Raw genomic sequence first — 12,079 nt, 5'->3', positions numbered from 1 at the left:
CAGAAGCACCTTTGATGGCTTTTCTGTTCCGGAGAATGGTAGCAATGGTTGACTTAGCATAGCCACAAAATCACTCAAACGCACATCTCGTTCGTGTTTTTCAATTATCTCCTTCTTCTCAGCGACAGTGATTTTATTTTGTGTCTTCTTGAGCTGAACACGAGCATGTAGTGGGTTTTTTCGGTCCCATCATAGTAAAATTATCAGCAAAAAGCTCCAAGTAGGCGATTGACGTGTGCATTCAATTAGAGGGGGTGTGGAGCGCTGTTCGGTCGTGTGCCTCCGCCGAAGATCACTCCGCCAGATCCGAAGGTCGTGTGCGTTGGTGTTCTTCCGCCGAAGATTACTCCACCAGCCGTGGTGGGTGTGTATTATCAAAATAGTGCTTATTATAAGGTTTAATTTTCATCAATTTGACATTCGTAAGACGAAAAGTTCGTAAGATAAGGTGTTCGTAAGTTGAGGTCTCACTGTTTATATTTATTCGCTACAGCGAATCAATGTTCTCCATCTATCCCAGTTTTGTGCATCTTCTCCTCTCACACCAGCTACCTTCATGTCCTCTTTGACCACATCCATAAACCTCCTCTTCGGTCTTCCTCTCGGTCTCCTGCCTGGCAGTTCAAGGCTCTGCATCCTTCTCCCGATATAGTCGGTCTCTCTCCTCTGGACATGTCCAAACCATCTCAGTCTGGCCTCTCTGACTTTCTCTCCAAAGCCTCTAATATGAGTTGTCCCTCTCATGTACTCATTCCTGCTCCTATCCAACCTGGTCACTCACAAAGAAAACCTCAACATCTTCAGCTCTGCTACATCCAGCTCTGCTTCCTGTCTTTTCTTCAGTGGCACTGTCTCCAGTCCAAACATCATGGCTGGTCTAACCACTTTTTTATACACTTTTCCTTTCATCCTAGCTGAAACCCTTCTATCGCACATCACACCTGACATTTTTCTCCAGCCGCTCCAGCCTGCCTGGACACGCTTCTTCACCTCTTTTCCACACTCTCCATTGCTCTGGACAGTTGACCCCAAGTACTTAAAACCCTCCACCTTCTTTATCTCTTCTTCCTGTAACATCACTCTTGCACTTGGATCCCTCTCATCACACACATATATTCTGTTTTGCTGCGACTGATCTTCATTCCTCTCCTTTCCAGGGCATATCTCCACATCTCTAGTTTCTCTGCCACCTGTTTCCCGTTCTCGCTACAGATCACAATGTCATCTGCAAACATCATGGTCCAAGGGGATTCTTGTCTAACATCGTCTGTCAGCCTGTCCATCACCATAGCAAATAAGGGGCTCAGAGCTGACCCCTGGTAGAGTCCCACATCCACCTTTAATTCCTCAGTCACACCGACAGCACACCTCACAACTGTTTTACAGTCATGATACATGTCTTGCACCGCTTTGACATACTTCTCTGTCACTCCAGACTTCATCTTGCAATACCACAACTCTTCTCTGGGATCCCTGTCATACGCTTTGTCCAGATCTACAAAGACACAATGCAATTCCTTCTGACCTTATCTGTACTTCTCTATCAGCATTCTTAAAGCAAACACTGCATCTGTCGTACTCTTTTTTTGGCATGAAGCCATACTACTGCTCACAAATGTTCACTTCTGCTCTTAGTCTAGCTTCAACTACTCGTTCCCATAGTTTCATTGTATGGCTCATCAACTCCATTCCTCTGTAGTTAGTACACTTCTGCACATCTGCCTTGCTCTTAAAAATGGGCAAGAGTACACTTCGTCTCCATTCTTCAGGCATCTGTTCACCATCTAAGATCTTGTTGAATAACCCAGTCAGGAACATTACCGCCACCTCTCCAAGACACTTCCATACCTCGATTGGTAAATCATCAGGCCCAAGTGCCTTTGCCCCCTTCATCCTCTTCAGCGCCCTCCTTACTTCATCCTTGCGAATGTTTTCTACGTCTTGGTCCACAACAGTCACGTCTTCTACTCTTTCTTCCTTCTCATTTTCCTCATTCATCAATTCTTCAAAGTACTCTTTCCATCTTGCCCTCACACTACTGGCACCTGTTAATACATTGCCATCTCTATCTTTAATCACCCGAACCTGCTGCAGGTCCTTGCCCTCTTTGTCTCTCTGTCTCGCCAGCCTGTAAAGATCGGTCTCGTCTTCCTTGCTGTCCAGCCTAGCATATAAGTCCTCATAAGCCTCGTTTGGCCTTTGCCACCTTTACTTTAACCATGCGCTGCATCTCCTTGTACTGCTGTCTACTCTCGTCTGTCCTCTCAGTGTCCCACTTCTTCTTTGCGAACCTCTTTCTCTGTATACACTCCTGCAACTCCCCATTCCACTACCAAGTCTCCTTGTGTAATTATCATATCTCGTACGCGATGAGAATAGTTTGTAGTCATGACTTTGTGTCGTGAGTTTGAAGTCCTCGTTACCAGCGAGTCCGCCCCCCCCCCCCCCCCCTCCTCGCCAAGTTTTTTTTGTTTTATTGAGGATGCCTCACCATATATTGTAAAAAGCCTGACATTTCCCGCCGATGAATATGTTTACACTCGACGCTTGATTGGGTCAACTCCGCCGTTAGCCTTTTCAGACTTTCTTTCATCCATCTTCCCGAAAAGAGACACTTTTAATCACTTCTCCGCGTTGGCGGCTCCACCAGGCAGCCTTGTGGAATGTGCGGTTTCACTCTGATCAAGCAAGTCGAGGTTCTCTGTGGGGGAACGCTCGCGTGAATCATGTCTGCTCATTATCCGCTCGCTACGACGCCGGGTCCCATTGTGCGGCCCTTTTTTGGTTTCAAGCAAATCTCTCCTCCAAACTTCGCATCAGTCGGCCCTCCATCCAGTGATTACCACTGCTTAACTCATTGCATGGTGTGCTAATTGGGATTCATCACAATGGCCGACTGGTAACTGTATTTTGGCAAAAAGTAGTTTGTCTAATTGATTCTTACAAGTGTTTTTTTCATTTGCATGATTTACAAAGATATTATACTGTTGATTCATTCCTCAGTACATGTGACAAGATATTTTCAGATAGCACTGAGGATAGCTGGGGGACATGATCATCCCTAAATAAACCTACACTTTAAAAGGGATTTTTCCCTTTTTGCTAATAGTTTACATATATATATATATATATATACAGTGATACCTTGGCTTACGAATGCTTTAGCTAACGAACTTTTCGCCTTATGAACATTACATTTGTGAGAATACAATCTTGACATATCAACTACTTTTCGGTGGACGAACCAAACCACACAGCACCACGGTGACTGGCGGACTAGTTTTTGGGCCGATGAAGACCAAATATATATATATATATATATATATATATATATATATATATATATATATATATATATATATATATATATATATATATATATATATATATATATATATATATATATATAGGCAGAAAAGAAGAGCATATAGTGCCACAAATCTGTGGGGAAACAAAAGCCATGTGCAAGCATTCAAATGGACAAATCTGATGCCCGAGGGCTCGAAGAATAGCTAAAAGAATATTTGAGATGGAGAAAACAAATTAGTGATTGTCCAAGTGCAGATTTAATCTGTGTTTGTGGCAGCTGCTGAAAACCCTTTGGTCCGTTCTCGACTTCGGAACGGTGGTGGATCAGTGGAAAAGTACAGTGAATCATATTTCGCCACCATCACAATCACAAGTCACGTCTCAAAACTTTTGATTCCATACCCTGAACGCAATAAGACTCCAAACGGTACGCGTATTTCAAGGGTGTCAAAGTTATTTTTTGCAGTGGGTCACATTGTAGTGACGGTTTCCTCTTGGGGCTGGATTGAATTTAGGGAAGCCATTTGAATGTTTCATCCATATATTACATATAAAGCACACAACAAATTAATGAATAACTAGTTTTCAAATTTGAAGGAAAAAATGATGACCGTTATTGGATTGGATTGGATTTGCCTTTATTAGTCTCGCTGTGGAGAAATTTACATTTCACAGTAGCAAAGTGATGAAAGGAATGAAAGTAGAAAAACAAAATACATGAGCTGCTGGAAAGGCAGCCACTCTCGCGGCGCCGTCTTGAAGTCAAAAGAACAATTAAAAAAACTAAATAACAAATAATATGACAACACAAAGACACAGTGAATCGTTCATTCTTCAGCACTTTCTGTACCCTCTTTGTTACATGAAGTTCTATATGAAAGAGGAGAGGATCAAAGCGTCTTTCCACCAGTGGATCAGGGACATCATGGTGGAATGTGCACGTCAACTACGTTTACATACAACAATTTGAAATTTGGTTGGGACTTTAGCAAGCATCACAGAATTTCACAAATTTGATTACTTTTGCGGGCCAAATAAAATGATATGGTGAGCCAGATTTGGCCCCCGGACCTTGACTTTGATACCTGTGTTGTATAGGAAAGTGTTTTTGGCCGAAAAAACACGACCAAGTATTGTCACGTTTCGGTTTGCGAACAACGGGTGTCACTGTAGGGCTTCACATGCAGCTGCACAGGTGTCGGTTGCTTTAATCAGTGTCAGTTCAAAGGACTCCCTGCACCACCATTCAGTGCTTTGTCATTGTTTGTTTCACCCTGTCAGGTTGGTTTCATCTTGTCATGTTTTACTCATGGTTTTGTTTGATACTTTGGACCTTTCTGATGACTTTGTTGTTTGTGATTTTGTTCCTGCTGACTTCATTTCATACAATTTGTCAAATACACACCGCTCATCTCTCTTGCCTGGTTTTTGAGGTCCACCACCTCCACCACCTTGCAAATCGTGACAAGTACAGCAAGGGATTCAAAAATATTTTTTCCCGTGCGCCACATTGTAGTGACGGTTTCGTCTCGGTGGGCCATTATGAATTTGGGAAAGCCATTAGAATGTTTCATCCCCTCCACATATTACATATGGCATAACAAATTAATGAAGAACCAGGTTTCAAATTTGAAGGAAAAAATGGTGACTGTTATTGTGGTTTACATACAACAATTTGAAATTTGGTTTAGACTTTTGCGATCATCATGGACTTTCACAACTTTGATTTGCTTTTGCGGGCCGAATAAAATCATGTGATGGGACAGATTTCGCCCCCATGCTTTGACTTTGACACCTAAGGCATGACTAACCGGACAGTAGAACACAAGTAGAGTCTTCACCGGGAAGGGCTGCTGGCGACTCTATGCATAAAACTAAACTAAAATCGGAATCCAATTTGATCGTGATAGCTTTTTTGTTCCGGAATTGGGCAACACGCTCACAACCTTTGACCCCAGGGTCCATACCCACTATTTTCAGCCACCGAATGGGCGAACATGATGCAGCACATCCTCGACGGCAAAAGTAAACGCAGCCAGTCAGTCATCTGAGACCATTTGCATCTTTCTTGAGAGGCGCGGGAGAACCGGCTGCAAAACAAAAAATTGCGGGAGAGCAGAGGAGAAGGAAGCATCCTCCGTCTCTGGCATCGATCCATACGCGGCGTGGAGGAACGTGATTAATCATCTCCCACAGACTTTCCTCATAACATGCCGCTATCGATGGACCGCTCACCGGAGCGAAGCGGAGAAATCTCAGAGACTTGAAATAACAAGTCTAAATTATTTAAGCTCTACTCAAGTGATCGCTTATCCGTCTAAATGTTTGTTTCTGCTGAAGAAATTCTCTCCCGCAGTGAGGTTTTCATTTTCCGATTCATTCTGCAATTTAGTGTTTTTTTATCCCCCAAACCCCCATCTTCATCATTAGGGGGACACCCAAGCAGCTGTTAGTTCTAAATGAGACCCACTTGACCTTTGACCGAAGACTACCCCGGCGAGTCTACGTCTCAGAGTCATGTTTTCATCCACACTTGAGTGGCAAAGTTTGATCATCCCTTGAGCTGCTTGTCGGGGCTTCCGAGTGTTGTTTTAGTGAAGCTTTCCTGAGTTTTTAATTGTGCAAAAGGCTGCCATTCCTAATAGGAGGCTTTTGTTCTTGAGTGGGATTCCAGACATTAAAATCAAAGAAATCCGGCCGGATGATTTTTCATCATATACGGCGCTGGGCTAAGATTTAATCTTTCAAATCCCTTTTCGGCGAGGGATTTAGCTAAACACCTACTCATGCTCATTTGCACACACACACACGCACGCACACAAACACACACACACATGCAGGCATGCACGCGCACACACACACACACACACACACACACACACTCGCATGCAGGCATGCACGCACACACACACACGCACGCACATACACACAGACACGCACACGCACATACACACAAACACACACACACACACACACGCACATACGCAAACAAACACACACACACGTACATACACACAAACACACGCACACAAACACACACACACAAGCACACGCACACACACACAGACACACGCACACATACACACAAACACACACAAAGACACACACACGCACAAATACACACACATACACGCACACACACGCATACACACACGTACAATTACACACATAGTCATACACGCACACACATACATACATGCACACGCACGTACACACAGACATAAATACGCACAAAGACACACACACAAATTCATGCAGACACACGCACATTCACGCTGACACACACACGCGCACACATACACACACACAACTACAGATTCACAGAATACATATATCGGATTGGAAAACGATGGAGGTGAGGGGGCAGGTGAGGACATTTTTTTCACCCCAACAAGTTGAAAGTACTCAAAATTTATATGGCAACTGATTACGTCAACATTTTTGAGTACAGTTAACTCAAAATGTTTGAGTAGAGTTAACTCAAAATGTTTAAGTAGAGTTAACTCAAAATGTTCAAGTAGTTTACTCAAAATGTTTGAGTAGTGTAAATAAATTTTATGAGTTTGTCTGAACTTAAAAGTTATGAGTTTGCCTGAACTTAAAAGATGTACTTTCAGTTTACTCTAATGTTTTCTTAATTTTTAAATTAAAATTAGGTTTCATATTTAAGCTTAACCAACTCAAATTTATAATGTTCCATGAAAACATATATTCATGTATACTGTACTTACATTTGCCTTCTATGTCTAAAAACAAAAACACACTTCACGTCTGTTTTAGTTCACATTTTTTTATTAAGGTTTAAAACAACCTTTGATAAAACAAATGATAACAGTACCAAAATGCACAGCATGTCCACGTACCAAAACAACAAATAAACCCCTGAGCAGAAGATGTGAAATAAACACAACAAAACTGAAAAAAACAACAAATTATACTCTGCTGTTCTGTTAAAAAAATAAATTCTTTGAAAAGCATATACTTGATATACTTAAATACAACCGAATACATTTCAATGTACTCGTTAGAAGGTGCAAATCAAGGTAAAACTTACTAAAAACAAACACAGTATTCCTGAAACGAAAAAAGACATTCTGGTGGAATCCAAGTTTACATATCAAAGTATTAATATAAAATCAGTCAAACAGGTATACAAAGCAGAGTAAAACTAAAGTTACTTATCGAGTGTTGCTTTGTTCCGTAATATTGGAGGCACTGGTGCCTTCAATATTGCGGAACAAAGCATTTTTCAAACTTAGCAAGCATGGTTTGAGTGGTCTGTTATCATGAAGACACAGCAGTATTTTCTGAATGAAGGTGAATGTGAGGATTAATTTTCTTGGATAATCTAAATGCAATGCATACATTAAACCAAACAAGAGGAGGTGTGCATCAGCCAACCTGGGGAGACATCTCACAATAATGCCATCTTCTATCACAACAGAAATGCTGTCGGGGTTAAACAAGATGGCACCAGTGAGGTTGTCAGTTGTTACGGAGAGAAGTGCGACAGGAGTGTTTTCAATGTCTGGATCCTCTTCCCACTGCAAAATACACACAAACGTTCACATACAGAATAAAGTAAAAGGTTATAGCATATATTGTGGCCATAGATAGACATTTGTGTTAAGTCAGGTAATACATACATTGCATGTCTTGGAGAACTCGGAGTCATCTTCGCCCGAGTATCCAGGGATGTAGAACACAGTTTGCATCTCCAGTCCATGTTAGGCCTGCAATTACATTAAACATTTTTCAAGAATGAGTACGTGTTTGGATAAGCAAAGTAAAGTTGGTGTGATTCTAGTGGGTCCAAATTAAAGACAGTTACGGATTATTATAGCTCAAATCCAAGCATATCCTTCGTAATAGTTTGGAACCTCCGCACTATCCCTATTGCAATTTAACAACTGCATCACTGTAATGATTAATGAACATCAGTTGTTGGTAAGAGCAGAGGAGAATGTGAGACTTGAGATTGTTTTAAAGAAAGAACAATCAATGAAGTCTCAACTAATGGTGTAAAATACTCCAATATATGTTAAAAAGGTAAAATTCTGTTCAATATAAAAAATACCTACATGTAGTATGATATTCATCAGGTAATTAAGAATATAGCACAAATAAAAATGTAAACATACCTTCGATAATGGTGGTGTTGCTCAATTTGCACCCGGGGGCTAAAAGGTTGAAGAGAAAAAAAACATGACAATGAATGTAATCCTTTAATTTAATAAAACACATTTATCCATGTTAACTTTTTAAGTTTAATAAATCTAATGTACCAGATTAAATGATGCAATCAAACCAGTCAGGCGTTTGCAGTTTGATGACTTGGCCTCCAGCAGCTCTCTCGGTATCCTTAAAATGCCAAAAATACATTTTAAAAAAAGTTCATGTTTAATTTACACATGCATAACCATTTAAACTGCATCAATTGTACATATTCCAATCCACTGTACATTTTTTGGCTATCATTATATTTACTTAGTGCATTCTTAAAACTGCAGCACTACCGCTGCACGTGTATAGATATCTTAAGCCTATAGCTTGTGCTGGACACTGACACGCGGTCCTGTCGTTTGCAAACAAAGTTAACTCAAAGCATTAACCTGCTGGGCGTTGCAGCCACGGCGTGGCTTTGACGATTACTCTCGGACCTTCGCGGACACAAACATAGCCTGCAACAGATATTACTCGGCCACTGCCCAACTAAACCTGCGCGGTACTATTCTCTAAATAACACTTCTGTGTCTTTCAACAGACAAGAGACGTTTAAGAAAAATTCATACATATATCGCCACAGCGCTTAACATAGGAGAAGTCCCGGGCTCAAGACAACGCAGCTGAAAGAGTGGATGAGAAGGCCTCAGTCGCAAGCACGAACACGGACTAGCATCTTTGCTAACTTGTGAAAGGCGGCAAGTTCCACAAACTGACTTTCCAATTTTGCCGTCGACACAACAAAATATCCTTTTTCTGTGCACCGACTACAGCATTGATACACTGGGTCCTCGTAATATTAAATAATGTTGTTTGTCTTCTCACCTGAATTCGTGGGTCTCTGCACGCTTCAGCCGTCGAGAAGTAAAAATGGCCCCGGTGAGACCGCGCCCGGTGAGACCACGCCTGCGGTGACGTCATCACGCAGCGTTCTGCCGTTTACTCAAAATATATAAGTATACGACAGCCATGAACTCAAAAGTATTGATTTGCTGCAAATTAAAAACGCATGACTATTCAGAAAACTCAAAACGTTTAAGTTTTTGAAACAAAAAATCGGCTTTTGAGTTGACTGACCTCAATGACTTTGAGTCAGTAGTACTGTTCGGGTTTACAGTGTGAGATTCATATTCACGAAGGCCTAAAAGGTCTGAGACGCTTCCATGTACAACGTCACGTAAAGGCAACACTTGCCCCCTTCCCGTAAAGTCAACTGGGACTCAGCAAATGGAGCTATCACACACGACATCCATCACTGTCCCGGGGGCTTGCTTAAATTGACCTTCATACAGTCGTCTCACTCGATTGCGACACCCTCGGGTGGGCTTGATGATGAGGAGATTTACGCAAGAGGAGCGCAGCCGCCGGCTGGGATGTGTTTGTTTATTTATTTGGCTCTGTCCAGTTATGGGCACAGTGGAAAAATGTGAGTGGGGGGTATGGAAAAAGGTGTTGCGACGGAACGGGTGAGTCGCCGGGTGAAGAAAATGAAGATAGTCGAAAATAGCGAGGCGAGCAAGCAGAGAAGGCGAGGAAAGAAGAAGACAAATTACTTCTTCAAGGACTCTCTAACCCCTCGGTGAGAACGAGTTTGAGCGCAAAAAAAAAATCCAATGGTACGCCCGGTATGGTGGAGACAATATCAGGGTAATTTCCAGAGAGGAAAAAAAAAAGACATCCATCATGGCGGCGGCGGCGCGTCACTGTGTTTAAGCATCTGTGAATATGAAAGCCCGAAGCTCTTGCTTGGAAGGGCGGCTTCATGAGGAAGAGAACTTTCGCCAACATCCTCGCGCACAGATGAGCTCACAAATGGAAACGTTTGCAGAGCCAACGCCGCCTGTGCGCCGCGAAGCAAATACAAACTAAACTCCAACCAAATCCAAAGCTAACACTGATGTGAAAGGATTTAGAACAGAGCTTCCCTCATTCAGTGCGCACACTGCTTTCATAATCAGCTTTTATAATCAGGCGTTTTGCGCCGTTGTGGGTGTGAACACAGCCGGTTTGAATCACACCCGCAAGTAATCTCAATCTTTTGAAAAATGCAGCAGTCCTTAACACGGCGAAAACAGAGAATAATTACATATTATTTTCCGGTGTAAAAGGCACACCCAAAAGCCTTGATTTTCTTAAGAAGATTACCCTTTGCCTTATACGGCGGTAGGTGAAGTCATATTGAGCCACCACAGGTCTCACAACTGATGTCAGCAGCCACGACTCCTTCCCCCTGTAGAAGTATGGCGTGACCCCAGCCGCTATTGTAGCCCCTTATAATTGTCACAATTTGCAAGATGGATCGAACCCAAAAAGAGCAGGCGGAAGGGGGGAGCAGAGTGTATTTGTAAAATTGTCTTAAATAAAGTCGGCAGAAATCAAATCTAAAACAACAGTCATCAGAACAAAATAGGGCCAAAGTAGCAAATAAAACCATGAGTCAAACATGAAAAGAAGAAAGAAACCTGACAAGGTGAAACAAACAATGACCTGACACTGAATGGTCGTGCCGGGTGTCCTTTTAACCGGGAGTCTTTTTTTGTCTTACTTTTTTTTTGAGAATAGAGAAAAAAAACAACCAAAACCAGAACTGAAATGTGACAATAATGTGGTGCGCCTTATTTTTTGAAAGCTTTTTATATTTATATATTATATTTGGAAAACTTTTTTCATTCATTCAAGGTCCACCTTGTCATCCAGTGCGCCTTATATATGAAATCACACAAACGCACACATCGTTCGTGTTTCTCGATGAGATTCTTCTTCTCGACCGTAATTTTATTGTGTCCTCTTCGGCTGAACACTAGCCTGTGGTGGGGTCTTTTTCGGGCCCATAATAGCAAAAGTACTACACTCGATAACAAACCACGTCCGTACTCTAAGAAAAGGGGTGACGAAAACTCATCTGCCAGCCACCGTGGCGCTGTTCGACCGTGTGGTTTGGTGTTCAACCGCCGAAAACTAGTCCGCCAGCCACCGTGTGGTTTGGTTTGTCCGCCGAAAACTAGTTCGTCAGCCAAGACTATATGCTCGCAAATTTAATGTTCGGGAGGCAAAACGTTCGTGAGCTGAAGCGTTTGTGTGCGGAGGTATCACTGTACAGCGGAAAATACGGTAGTTGAAGTCACTTGCATGATTAACAAAAACACTTACACGTATTTCTCAGCAAGATGTTAATTCAACTGATTTCATTATCCGGACGCACAAATTAGCCTTTGATGTTTTTTTCAGGGAGGGCGGCTTGACGAGAGTGTGCCGTGTACGCGTTTGATTTCATTAAGAGGCTACAGATTGCACTTTTCCTCTTCAACTCAAACACGCATGCAAATAAAATAATCCAGTCCGAACAGCAGCGCCAATCAATATTCAGGCTGATTTAAACCACACAGGCGCGGAATCCAAAAAATCTAATTTTAGCGAGAGAACAAAGCTGCTCTCTCTCTCTCTCTCTCTCTCTCTCTCTCTCTCTCTCTCTCTCTCTCTCTCTTCTCTCTCTCTCTCTCTCTCTCTCTCTCTCTCTCTCTCTCTCTCTCTCTCTCTCTCTCTCTCT

At 42.2% G+C, this 12,079-nt stretch overlaps 1 long non-coding RNA gene across 1 annotated transcript; it reads right to left on the bottom strand.

Annotated features, from left to right (window-relative positions):
* Nucleotides 1–7,095: 7,095 nt before the first annotated feature.
* LOC148890775 (uncharacterized) lies at nt 7,096–9,493 on the bottom strand. Its single transcript, XR_016116654.1, has 5 exons — nt 9,358–9,493; nt 8,595–8,670; nt 8,451–8,489; nt 7,956–8,042; nt 7,096–7,853 (listed from the first exon to the last, which is right to left on the bottom strand). It is a non-coding gene; the product is annotated as an uncharacterized LOC148890775 (long non-coding RNA).
* Nucleotides 9,494–12,079: the final 2,586 nt, after the last annotated feature.

Source organism: Hippocampus bargibanti, linkage group LG12, assembly GCF_051943395.1.
Source record: "Hippocampus bargibanti isolate YZ-2025 linkage group LG12, ASM5194339v1, whole genome shotgun sequence".
NCBI lineage: Eukaryota > Metazoa > Chordata > Actinopteri > Syngnathiformes > Syngnathidae > Hippocampus > Hippocampus bargibanti.
The sequence above is the reverse complement of the archived record's forward strand: the minus strand, read 5'-3'. Positions and strand labels throughout refer to the sequence as shown.